Below are 14,154 nucleotides of genomic sequence, written 5' to 3' on the forward strand. Positions count from 1 at the left end.
CTCAGAGGACCCCAGATGATCCTAACCTTGAATCAACAAACAGAACTAACAATTATTGCTACATGTGTGACTGCATCCTATAATTACTATTAATTAATAATATTGATAGTTCATCATCTAGCTGACTACGTCTTGTATTATTATTATTATTTTTATTTTTCTAAAATCCTGTCAAACGTGCACAAACTACTAGCTACTACTAAATATTGTAGAAACATAATTTTCTGTAAAGTTGCTTTGTAATGATTTGTATTGTTAAAAGCGCTATACAAATAAACTTGAATTGAATTGAATTGAATTGCAACATGTCTAGTCTATAGTAATTGTTCAACATCTACCGGACTAGTCCAACATCTACAGAACTAGTTCACCATCTACAGTACTAGTCCAACACCCACAGCAGGGTTATTCAAATCTTGCCCTGGAGGGCCAATGGGGTGCAGAGTTTGGCTCCACACTGAACAAACACACCTTCGCATTCTACTCAATGTTTTTGGGATCATTAGAAAATCACAGGCAGGTGACTTTGATCAGGGTTGGAGCCAAACTCTGCACCTCATTGGCCCTTCAGGGGAAGATTTGAATAACCCTGATCTACAGTAATAATTGAATATTTACAGAACTAAAGTACTAGTCCAACACCTACAGTACTAGTTCAACATCTACAGTACTAGTCCTACACCTACTACTCCAACAACTACAGAACTAGTCCAACACCTACAGTAATAGTGCAACACCTATAGTCCTAGTTCAACATCTACATAACTAGTCCAGCATCTACAATACTAGTCCAACACCTACAGTACTAGTCCAACACCTACAGTCCTAGTCCAACACCTACAGTCCTAGTCCAACACCTACAGTCCTAGTCCAACACCTACAGTCCTAGTCCAACATCTACAGTACTAGTTCAACATCTACAGTACTAGCTCAACACCTACAATTCTAGTCCTATGCCTACTAGTCCAACCCCTACAGTACTTGGCCTACACCTACTAGTCCTACACCAACTAGTCCAACACCTACAGTACTAGTCCAACCCCTACAGTACTTGTCCTACACCTACTAGTCCAACACCCGGAGTACTAGTCCTACACATAGTAGTCCAACACCTGGAGTACTAGTCCTACACCTACTAGTCCAACACCTACAGTACTAGTCCTATGCCTACTAGTCCAACCCCTACAGTACTTGGCCTACACCAACTAGTCCAACACCTACAGTACTAGTCCAACCCCTACAGTACTTGTCCTACACCTACTAGTCCAACACCCAGAGTACTAGTCCTACACCTACTAGTCCAACACATACAGTACTAGTCTTACACTTACAGTATTAGTCCTACATCTACTAGTCCAACCCCTACAGTACTAGTCCTACACCTACTAGTCCAACACCTACAGTACTAGTCCAACACCTACAGTACTAGTTCAACATCTACAGTACTAGTCCTACACCTACTAGTCAAACACCTACAGTACTAGTCCAACATTTACATTATTATTCCAACACCTACAGTACTAGTCCAACACCTTAAGTACTAGTCCTAGACTTACAGTATTAGTCCAACACCTACCAGTCCAAAACCACAGTACTGGTCCAACACCTACAAGTCCAACATCTACAGTTCTAGTCCAACACATACTAGTCCAACACCTACAGTACTAGTCCAACTCTTACAGTACTAGTGCAGCATCTGTAGTACTAGGTCAACATCTATAGTTTTAGTACAATGTCTACAGTACTAGTCCAACACCTACTAGTCCAACACCTACAGTGCTAGTCCAACACCTACTAGTCCAACTTTTACCATACTAGTCCTACACTTACTAGTCAAACACCTACAGTACTAGTCAAACACCTACAGTACTAGTACTACACCTACAGTACTAGTCCTACACCTACTAGTACTACACCTACAGTACTAGTCCTACACCTACTAGTCCTACACCTACAGTAGTAGTCCAACATATACAGGACTAGTTCAACATCTACAGAACTAGTGCAGCATCTGTAGTACTAGGTCAACATCTATAGTTTTAGTCCAACGTCTACAGTACTAGTCCAATGTCTACAGTACTAGTCCAACACCTACAGTACTAGTCCTACATCTACAGTACTAGCACTACACCTACTGGTCCTACACCTACTAGTCCAACACCTGCAGTACTAGTCCTGCACCTACTAGTCCAACATCTACAGTACTAGTCCTACATCTACAGTACTAGCACTACACCTACTGGTCCTACACCTACTAGTCCAACACCTCCAGTACTAGTCCAATACCTTCTAGTCCAACACCTACAGTACTAGTCCTTCACCTACTAGTCCAACACCTACAGTACTAGTCCTACATCTACAGTACTAGCACTACACCTACTGGTCCTACACCTACTAGTCCAACACCTGCAGTACTAGTCCAACACCTACTAGTCCAACACCTACAGTAATAGTCCTACAACTACTAGTCCAACACCTACAGTACTAATCCTACATCTACAGTACTAGCAATACACCTACTAGTCTTACATCTACAGTACTAGTCCAACATCTACAGTACTAGTCCAACCTCTTCAGTCATCTAAATTTGTATTATTATTTTATAATTATAATATTATTAGTATATTTAATATTGACATTATAATATGTGTTATTATTAATTAATATTTATGTGAAACATTGATATTATTATTATTATTGAATATTTATATAAAACAATTTATATAAAAAATTATACAGAACATTGTTATTGTTATCATTACTGTTATTGTTATTACAAACTTATATTATTATTATTATTATTATTAAATATTTATAAAACATTATTATTATCAATAACAATAATAACATTTTATTTGCTACTGTCATTATTATTATTATTATTAATAAAAAATACTTATAAAACATTATTGTTTTTATTATTACTGTTATTAGATATTTTTAAATAACATTATTATTAAAGTTATTATTAAAGTTATTGTTGTTGTTCTTTTTAATATATTTTTATATAAAACAAATAAATATTTAAAATTTATATTTTTTTTCTTAATTATAAATTATTATTATTATTATTATTACTGTGATACCAGCTGTGCCGATTATAATGAGAGCATATGAGAGGCTGATGGAGTTCAGCACATATTATTATCACATCGACCCCATTACAGCTGATTCTCATTAAACACATTTATCATCATTAATCACTCTGAATAACATATAGTGCATCTGAAGATCAGAAAGGTGTTCAGGATCACAAACACACACTCATTCAGACGGTCATCACCTTTCCTCACAATCAGCCGCAGCACTGTTCAGACACTCTGAGCGCATATAATCGGGATTAAACTGATATAAATAGTGTTTTAATCAGAAATGGGTCTAGTAATGATCAACTGACGTCATTCTGACTGCCTGAGGTGACAATGACCAAAATAACAGCAAACTACTGCACCGTGACCCAGAAACGCCTCTCGGGTCTGGTCTGACAGAGGGCCAAACAATAAGAACAGCAAAGAACAGTAAAGCAGCAGACTCTTCCCATAGCTTCTGTTTTTGAGCACAAATTCATTGATAGATGCTTGTTTAATTAGACGGATGAAACATGGAGTAAATATTCATGAGTCATGTTATACATTTTACGCATTATTGGGTTTATGCAGTTCTTTACATTACATTTATGCATTTTGACTTTTCAAAGACAAAGACTAGTACTGGACAATTTGGCTAAATTTAAGATCAACATGGCTATATAATAATAATAATAATAATAATAATAATAATAATACATATAAAATTTATATTTAAAAAAATCTCAAAATCTTAATTTAAGTTGTTTAGAGATCTGCACAATTTGCATATAAATTGTATGATTAATTTGATCAATATGGCTATAAAATAATAATAATAATAATAATAATAATAATAATAATAATAATAATAATATTATACTTTTTTATTTTAATAACAATAGTAATAGTAGTTTTATATTAGTAAATAAAACATAATGATAATAATTAAATGAAATATAAAAAATACTACTATAATATTTTATAATTTTATTTCACTATAGAGACTGTGTCTGTTTCCCGAACTAGAAAAAACAAAAAACGTCCAAACCAAGTTAAGATTAAAAATTTAATTGAGGTTCAACAAATAAAAAACAGAAGCAATATGGATAAACAAATGATAAAGCTTGGCTTATTGAATATCAGATCCCTTTCTATGAAAACACTTTTTGTAAATATGATCACTGATCATAATATACTCTGTTTGACAGAAACCTGGCTAAAACCTGATGATTACATTATTTTAAATGAGTCCACCCCCCAAGATCACTGTTATAAACATGAGCCGCGTCTAAAAGTCAAAGGGGGAGGTGTTGCTTCAATTTATAACAACTTTTTCAGGATTTCTCAGAGGGCAGGCTACAAGTATAACTCGTTTGAAGTAATGGTGCTCCATATAACATTATCCAGAGAAACAAATGTTAATGATAAATCCCCTGTTATGTTTGTACTGGCTACTGTATACAGGCCACCAGGGCACCATACAGACTTTATTAAAGAGTTTGGTGATTTTACATCGGAGTTAGTTCTGGCTGCAGAAAAAGGTCTAATAGTTGGTGATTTTAATATCCATGTTGATAATGAAAAAGATGCATTGGGATCAGCATTTATAGACATTCTGAACTCTATTGGTGTTAGACAACATGTTTCAGGACCTACTCATTGTTGAAATCATACTCTAGATTTAATACTGTCACATGGAATTGATGTTGATGGTGTTGAAATTATTCAGCCAAGTGATGATATCTCAGATCATTATTTAGCTCTGTGCAAACTTCATATAGCCAAAATTGTAAATTCTACTTCTTGTTACAAGTATGGAAGAACCATCACTTCTAACACAAAAGACTGCTTTTTAAGTTATCTTCCTGATGTAACCAAGTTCCTTAGCATATCCAAAACCTCAGAACAACTTGATGATGTAACAGAAACTATGGACTCTCTCTTTTCTAGCACTTTAAATAAAGTTGCTCCTTTACGCTTAAGGAAGGTTAAGGAAAACAGTTTGACACCATGGTATAATGAGCATACTCGCACCCTAAAGAGAGCAGCCCGAAAAATGGAGCGCAGCTGGAGGAAAACAAAACTAGAGGTATTTCGTATTGCTTGGCGGGAAAGTAACATATCCTACAGAAAAGCATTAAAAACTGCTAGATCCGATTACTTTTCTTCTCTTTTAGAAGAAAACAAACATAACCCCAGGTATTTATTCAATACAGTGGCTAAATTAACGAAAAATAAAGCCTCAACAAGTGTTGACATTTCCCAACATCACAGCAGTAATGACTTTATGAACTACTTTACTTCTAAAATCGATACTATTAGAGATAAAATTGCAACCATTCAGCCGTCAGCTACAGTATCACATCAGACAGTGCACTATAGACCCCCTGAGGAACAGTTCCACTCATTCTCTACTATAGGAGAGGAAGAATTGTATAAACTTGTTAAATCATCTAAACCAACAACATGTATGTTAGACCCTATACCATCTAAGCTCCTGAAAGTGGTGCTTCCAGAAGTCATAGATCCTCTTCTGACTATTATTAATTCCTCATTGTCATTAGGATATGTCCCCAAAACCTTCAAACTGGCTGTTATTAAGCCTCTCATCAAAAAACCACAACTTGACCCCAAAGAACTAGTTAATTATAGACCAATCTCGAATCTCCCTTTTCTGTCCAAGATACTAGAAAAGGTGGTATCCTCACAATTATATTCCTTCTTAGAGAAAAATGGTATATGTGAGGATTTCCAGTCAGGATTTAGACCGTATCATAGTACTGAGACTGCTCTTCTTAGAGTTACAAATGATCTGCTCTTATCATCTGATCGTGGGTGTATCTCTCTATTAGTTTTATTGGATCTTAGTGCTGCGTTTGACACAATTGACCACAACATTCTTTTGCATAGACTTGAACACTTTGTTGGCATCAGTGGAAGTGCATTAGCATGGTTTAAATCTTACTTATATGACCGCCATCAGTTCGTAGCAGTGAATGAAGATGTATCCTATCGATCACAAGTGCAGTATGGAGTACCTCAAGGCTCAGTACTAGGGCCGCTACTCTTCACGCTTTATATGTTACCCTTGGGAGATATCATCAGGAAACATGGTGTTAGCTTTCACTGTAATGCTGATGATACTCAGCTCTATATTTCTTTGCAGCCCGGTGAAACACACCAATTTGAAAAACTAATGGATTGCATAGTCGATATAAAAAACTGGATGACGAGTAATTTCTTACAGCTAAATTCTGAAAAAACAGAGGTGTTAATTATAGGACCTAAAAACTCTGCATGTAATAACCTAGAACACTGTCTAAGACTTGATGGTTGCTCTGTCAATTCTTCTTCATCAGTTAGGAACCTAGGTGTGCTATTTGATCGCAATCTTTCCTTAGAAAGCCACGTTTCTAGCATTTGTAAAACTGCATTTTTCCATCTCAAAAATATATCTAAATTATGGCCTATGCTATCAATGTCAAATGCAGAAATGTTAATCCATGCATTTATGACCTCAAGGTTAGATTATTGTAATGCTTTATTGGGTGGTTGTTCTGCACGCTTAGTAAACAAACTACAGCTAGTCCAAAATGCAGCAGCAAGAGTTCTTACTAGAACCAGGAAGTATGACCATATTAGCCCGGTCCTGTCAACACTGCACTGGCTCCCTATCAAGCATCGCATAGATTTTAAAATATTGCTTATTACTTATAAAGCCCTGAATGGTTTAGCACCTCAGTATTTGAATGAGCTCCTTTTACATTATAATCCTCTACGTCCACTACGTTCTCAAAACTCAGGCAATTTGATAATACCTAGAATATCAAAATCAACTGCAGGCGGCAGATCCTTTTCCTATTTGGCGCCTAAACTCTGGAATAACCTACCTAACATTGTTTGGGAGGCAGACACACTCTTGGAGTTTAAATCTAGATTAAAGACCCATCTCTTTAACCTGGCATACACATAACATACTAATATGCTTTTATTATCCAAATCCGTTAAAGGATTTTTAGGCTGCATTAATTAGGTAAACCGGAACCGGAAACACTTCCCATAACACCCTATGTACTTGCTACATCATTAGAAGAATGGTCTCTACGCTAATATTTGTCTGTTTCTCTCTTATTCCGAGGTCACCGTGGCCACCAGATCCAGTCTGTGTCCAGATCAGAGGGTCACAGCAGTCACCCGGATCCAGTACGTATCCAGACCAGATGGTGGATCAGCACCTAGAAAGGACCTCTACATCCCTGAAAGACAGCGGAGACCAGGACAACTAGAGCCCCAGATACAGATCCCCTGTAAAGACCTTGTCTCAGAGGAGCACCAGGACAAGACCACAGGAAACAGATGATTCTTCTGCACAATCTGACTTTGCTGCAGCCTGGAATTGAACTACTGGTTTCGTCTGGTCAGAGGAGAACTGCCCCCCCCCCCAACTGAGCCTGGTTTCTCCCAAGGTTTTTTTCTCCATTCTGTCACCGATGGAGTTTCGGTTCCTTGCCGCTGTCGCCTCTGGCTTGCTTAGTTGGGGACACTTCATCTACAGCGATATCGTTGACTTGATTGCAAATAAATGCACAGACACTATTTAACTGAACAGAGATGACATCACTGAATTCAATGATGAACTGCCTTTAACTCTCATTTTTTGCATTATTGACACTGTTTTCCTAATGAATGTTGTTCAGTTGCTTTGACGCAATGTATTTTGTTTAAAGCGCTATATAAATAATGGTGACTTTGACTTTTGACTTACTGTAAAAGAATATAATAATAATATTTTTATTTTTACTTAAATCTTTAAAATCACAATACTTATATTTATTGCTGTGTTAATATTTTTATTTTGCTTTATTTTACTTTGTTTTGTTTTGTTCACAAATACATATTAAAGAGATCAGATTTATTGATTGTACTGAAAACAAGCTGCTCACATGTAAATGAACAGTGATGGGACACACCACTGTTGTTGAGCACAAAAAAAAAAAACATAAAAAAACTCCTGCTGCTTGAAATAAAACTCTAAAACTTGTTTTATTTCAGCTAGCTGCCGAGACAACATCTCTCATTTTCATTTAGTTTTTCTTGATGTTCTAAAATAAGTAGCAATGAAATAAAACAAATTAATAAAAACATACTGAACAAACTAATATAAAATCACTAAAACTAACTAAAATAAAAACGAAGATAGAAGTTATAAACAACAATAAAAAAACTAGTTTAGAATATAATAAAAACTAAAACAATTTAATATATTATTTTATTGTGTTTATTTTGTCTTAATTTCATTTTCAAATGTTAAACCATCAATGTATTATTATTATTTTCTAAACAAAATAATAAACATTTCTATTGTAATAATTCACTATTCAGCATTTTGATACTAGAAAAAAATAAAAATAAACACATAACACTTATCTCAGCTAGTTGCCAAGGCATCATTTCTCATTTTAATTTAGTTTAACTTGATGAATTAAAAAACTAAAAAAGAGAAAAAACTATAAAGATTAAAAGAAAAGACAAAATACAAAAAAAAACTGTAAGTACTGTAGGTGTTTACTGTACTTAATAAAGTCTTAATTTCTTAATTGATATGTTAAACCATTAAAACTGTTATTATTATTATTATTAATAATAATAACAGTAATCGAATGTAGCTGTCTATAATCCACTGATTAATTCTCCTCGTTACAGATTAAAGAAAAGCGCTGGATCTCATCTTTGAGGTCTTAGTAAATGTGCCAAATGCCATTTGTTTTGTTTGTGTTTTGGATGTTTAAGAACCATGAAATAATGCAGACATGATCATATCTTCAATGTTAAGCATCTTGCAGTGTATTTTACATTAAGGAATGCTGTCAAGTGAGAGGGAGGTTGGTTTGTGAGTCAGTTACACATTTTACATTACGTTTGGTCAAACACAGCTTGAGCGGTGTCTGTGAAATCACCATATAAACCAGTCTGCTTCAAGGGAGTCCTCGTCTGTTATTCAACAAGACAGGAGTCTTTCCTTTCAAGTTCTTTCAAGAGGCCACTTATATTTGGTTTGAACTGAGTCATTTGAGTGGAAAACATGCCTCCAAAAAAAGAGGCAAAACAAGAAGACGAATATGTGACTATCAGCAGTGTAAATGAACTGCTGCAGCAACAAAAGGCAATGTATACCGCATTACTGGAACAACAACACGACAATTTCAAAGGCTTTGTTAAGCTAATAATGGATTCCACGAACTCTAGATTAGAGTCAATAACCAGGGAACTACAAGAAATAAAAACCAGCCTGCAATATACACAAAAAGAAGTGGATGATATTAAAACTGAGACAACAGATCTGAAGGAACGCAGTACCTCGATGCAAAATGATTTTTTTAAAGTTTGTGACAGCTTGCTGGCGTTCTCGGACAAAATGGAGTATCTGGAGAGCCAAACCAGGCGAAATAACCTGGTATTTGACGGGATACAGGAGTCACAAGGAGAGACCTGGTCAGAGACGGAGGAGAAGATAAAAAAAGTTGTGAAGGAAAAATTACAGCTGCAACGCGAGGTGGAGGTAGAGAGGGCTCACCGTACAGGGAAACCCGGAGGAGAACGACCAAGGCCAATTGTGGTAAAACTTCTAAGGCACAAGGACAGAACGGAAATACTACAAAGATCCAAAAATCTGAAAGGTTCCAGAATATACATCAACGAAGATTTCACAGAGGCAGTAAGAAGGAAAAGAAAAGAACTCATGCCGGATTTAAGAGCGGCGAGAGAAAAGGGGGACATTGCCTATTTACGGCAGGATAAACTGATTATTCATCCCCGGTCCAGTACACCAAAACAACCAAGACCAGCTAATATCAACACATAAACAGGTAGGCCTATGATATGTTGAAATTTTAAAGCCCACTATGTCACAAAATAAAATTCACACACATAACGGAGATAGTCACTTAATACAAAGATTGGTTGAATATGAGCACCTGGAACTGAACACCTTAGAGTACACGGAACACCATGAACAGGACATGGAAAATGACATTGATCCGGTGAACAATTTTTTTGCTAGCATCAACAATAACTGTCACTATTACACTGATGAACAATTTAATAGTTCAATCAAGACCGAGCAGCAGTTATCTATTATCCACTTTAATAGTAGAAGTCTGTATGCCAACTTTCACAGTATCAAATACTATCTAAAACAATTGAAACAGCACTTTAACATAATTGCAATAACTGAAACGTGGATAAACAGTGAAAAAGGATCAGATTTTGAAATTGAAGGATATGAAATGTCTTCTATTAACAGAGTAAATAAGAGTGGGGGTGGTGTGATACTGTATGTGGACAAGGATTTAAATTATAAGGTAGTGGAAAAAATGTCAATGGTGGTGGATAATTTGCTGGAATGTGTCACAATAGAAATATGTATGGAAAAAAAGAAAAATATTAGTGTAAGTTGTATATATAGGTCACCAGGTTCGAATATTGATACATTTAAGGACTGGATGGAGGAAACATTTATAAAAACTAGGCAAAAAGTCATGTTCATCTGTGGGGACTTCAATATTGATTTGTTAAACCCAAATAATCATAAAATGACAGAAGATTTTATTAACACCGTGTTTAGTTTAGGCCTGTATCCCCAAATTACCAGACCCAGCCGAATTACTTCTCATTCCGCAACACTAATAGACAATATATTTACAAATATCATACAAAATAATACAGTGAGTGGATTACTGATTAATGATATCAGTGACCACTTACCAATTTTTACAGTGTATGACAATAATTATAGTTTAAATAGACAGGATAAAAAAACATTTTCCAAAAGGGTCAGAACAGAAGAAACAATGGAGGCATTAAAAGTTGATCTGCTAGCACAAGATTGGGAGTTTATGGATAATGAAAAAGATGTAGATAATGCATATGAAGAATTTCTAAGAATATTTAAATTATTATATGATAAAAATTGCCCGATTAAAATATTTAGTAAGAAACAAAAACATAATGATAAACCATGGATTTCCAAGGGATTACAAAATGCCTGTAAAAAGAAAAATACACTTTATAGAGAATTTATAAAACATAGAACTATAGAGATTGAACATAGATATAAGAAATATAAGAATAAGTTAACCAGTATTATGAGAACTTGTAAGAAAGAATACTACGTAAAACTAATAGATAATAATAAAAATAATATTAAGGGTATGTGGAACATCTTAAATAATATTATTAAAAATAATACTAGACAGGCTACTTATCCACATTACTTTATTGATAATGATAAAAATATCAATAATATGGAGGAAGTGGTGAATGAGTTCAATACATTTTTTGTAAATGTGGGACCTAACTTAGCAGAGCAAATTCCAATTCCACAAATATTCGAAAGGAATTATAATAATTTAGTAGAAAGAAATCCCAGTTCAATATTTTTGACAGCAGTTGATGAAAAAGAAATAAAAGATATTGTTAAAGGATGCAAAAACAAACCATCCACTGATCATGATGGAATAGACATAAAAATTATACAAAAAGTAATAGAGGGGATTGCCAAACCACTAAAGAACATCTGTAATTTATCATTTTTAACCGGCAAATTTCCAACAAAAATGAAAATAGCAAAAGTCACCCCTCTATACAAAACTGGAAATATACACCATTTCACAAATTACAGGCCTGTCTCTCTATTATCACAATTTTCAAAAATTTTAGAAAAACTATTTAACAACAGATTAGAAAAATTCATAGATAAAAATAACCTACTCTCTGACAGTCAATATGGATTTAGAAAAAAAAACTCAACATCATTAGCACTAACAGAACTCATTGAAGAAATCACAAATGCCACAGACAAAAATAACTATGCAGTAAAAAAGCATTTGATACAATAAATCATGAAATATTAATCAGTAAATTGGAACGAATTGGGATTAGGGGGGTAGTTTTAAACTGGGTAAGTAGTTATCTAGCAATTTGTGAAGATAGGAGAGTATTCATCTGAATGTTTGAGCATGGTTTGTGGTGTTCCACAGGGGTCAGTGTTGGGACCAAAGTTATTTTTATTATACATTAATGATATTTGTAAAGTATCTGAAGTATTGAATTTTGTATTATTTGCAGATGATACAAACATATTTGGTTCTGGGGACAGCTTACAGCAACTCTTGGAATTAATCACTTCAGAATTTAAGAAAATAAAACAATGGTTGGACATTAATAGGTTATCACTAAATTTGAGTAAAACTACATTTATGGTATTTGGAAATTGTAAGTCAAATCATCAAGCACAGATACAGATAGAGGGTGTTAACTTAGAAAGAGTACATGAAAATAAATTTCTTGGAGTGATCATAGATGAAAAGATCTGCTGGAAGCCTCACATAAAATACATCAAAAACAAACTGTCCAGAAGCATTGCAGTTCTAGCAAGAGCTAAGCATATATTGGATCTTAAATCTCTTCGCATCTTGTACTGCTCATAATTGTTACCTTATTTAAATTACTGTGTAGAGGTTTGGGGAAGCACTTACAAACATTCACTACAGCCGCTAGTTATAATGCAAAAAAGAGCAATGAGAATTATTCATAATGTCGGATTTCGGGAACACACAAATTCATTATTTTTGCAGTCTAGATTAATAAAATACCATGATCAAATTGAATATCAAATTGCAGTATTCATGTTTAAAGTAAGAAATAGGTTATTGCCAGGGAATATACAAAAGATGTTCTCAGAGAGGGAGGGAGGGTACAACTTAAGGGGAAGGGGAAATTTTAAGATTAATAGATTTAGAACAACAAGGAAAAGATTATGTTTATCAATTTGCGGAGTGAAATTGTGGAATAAACTAGATGAAAACTTAAAGCAATGCCCTAACATATGCCTCTTCAAAAAAATGTTTAAAGAAAAGATTTTCAAGAAGTATCAAGAAGCACTGTAGTGAAAGTAGGAGTGCTCCTTTGTTATGATTTAAATACTTGTTAGTGGTCACTTTGATGCATGTATGTAGGTATGTAAATATGTAGGTATGTATGTATAGGTATATGTATATACATGTATGTATATGTATGTGTATATGTATGTGTGTATAAGTGTGTATGTGATATCAGATAACAAAAAAATAATAATAACATAAAAAATTGTTATTTAAAGCAATGTAAGAATTAAAGGGGTAGGAGTACATAAGTTTAGCTTCTTCCTACTCCTTTTCGCACATGAGATAGAAGTATGTTTACACAGGAAAAATAAATTGTAATTTGTTACGGCTTATCTGGTGTTATTTTTTCTCTTTTTTTTCTTTTATTTAAAAAAAAAAAAAAAAAAATGCTTTAAACATTTTTGTATTTTATTTTACATATTCTTCTCTCATGTTCGAAATAAAGACTTCAATCAATCAATCAATCAATCAATTATTATGTGAGCGTGTGTGTGTATGTGAGAATGTGTGTGTGTGTGGGAGTAAGTGTGTTTGTGTGTGTGAGAGTGTGTGTGTGTGGGAGTAAGTGTGTGTGTGTGTGTGTGTGTGGGAGTAAGTGTGTTTGTGTGTGTGAGAGTGTGTGTGTGTGGGAGTAAGTGTGTGTGTGTGTGTGTGTGTGGGAGTAAGTGTGTTTGTGTGTGTGAGAATGTGTGTGTGTGTGTGGGAGTAAGTGTTTGTGTGTGTGTGTGTGTGAGAATGTGTGTGTGTGTGGGAGTAAGTGTGTTTGTGTGTGTGAGAATGTGTGTGTGTGTGGGAGTGAGTGTGTGTGTGTGTGTGTGGGAGTGAGTGTGTGTGTGTGAGTGAGTGTGTGTGTGTGTGTTGTAGTGCGTGTGTGTGTGTGTGCGTGTGTGTGTGAGTGAGTGTGTGTGTGTGTGTGTGTGTTTGTGTGTGTGTGTATGTGTGAGAGTGTGTGTTGTAGTGCGTGTGTGTGTGTGCGTGTGTGTGTGTGTGTGTGTTTGTGTGTGTGTGAGAGTGTGAGAGTGTGTGATTGTGTGTGTGAGTGTGTGTGTGTGTGTGTGTGTGTGTGTGTGTGTGTGTGTGTGTGTGTGTGAGAGAGAGTGTGTGTTGATCTGCAGTAGAATGTGTTCCTGTCTGAACAGGTT

Source organism: Carassius carassius, chromosome 11 (genome assembly GCF_963082965.1).
Source record: "Carassius carassius chromosome 11, fCarCar2.1, whole genome shotgun sequence".
In the NCBI taxonomy this organism is placed as follows: Eukaryota; Metazoa; Chordata; class Actinopteri; order Cypriniformes; family Cyprinidae; genus Carassius; species Carassius carassius.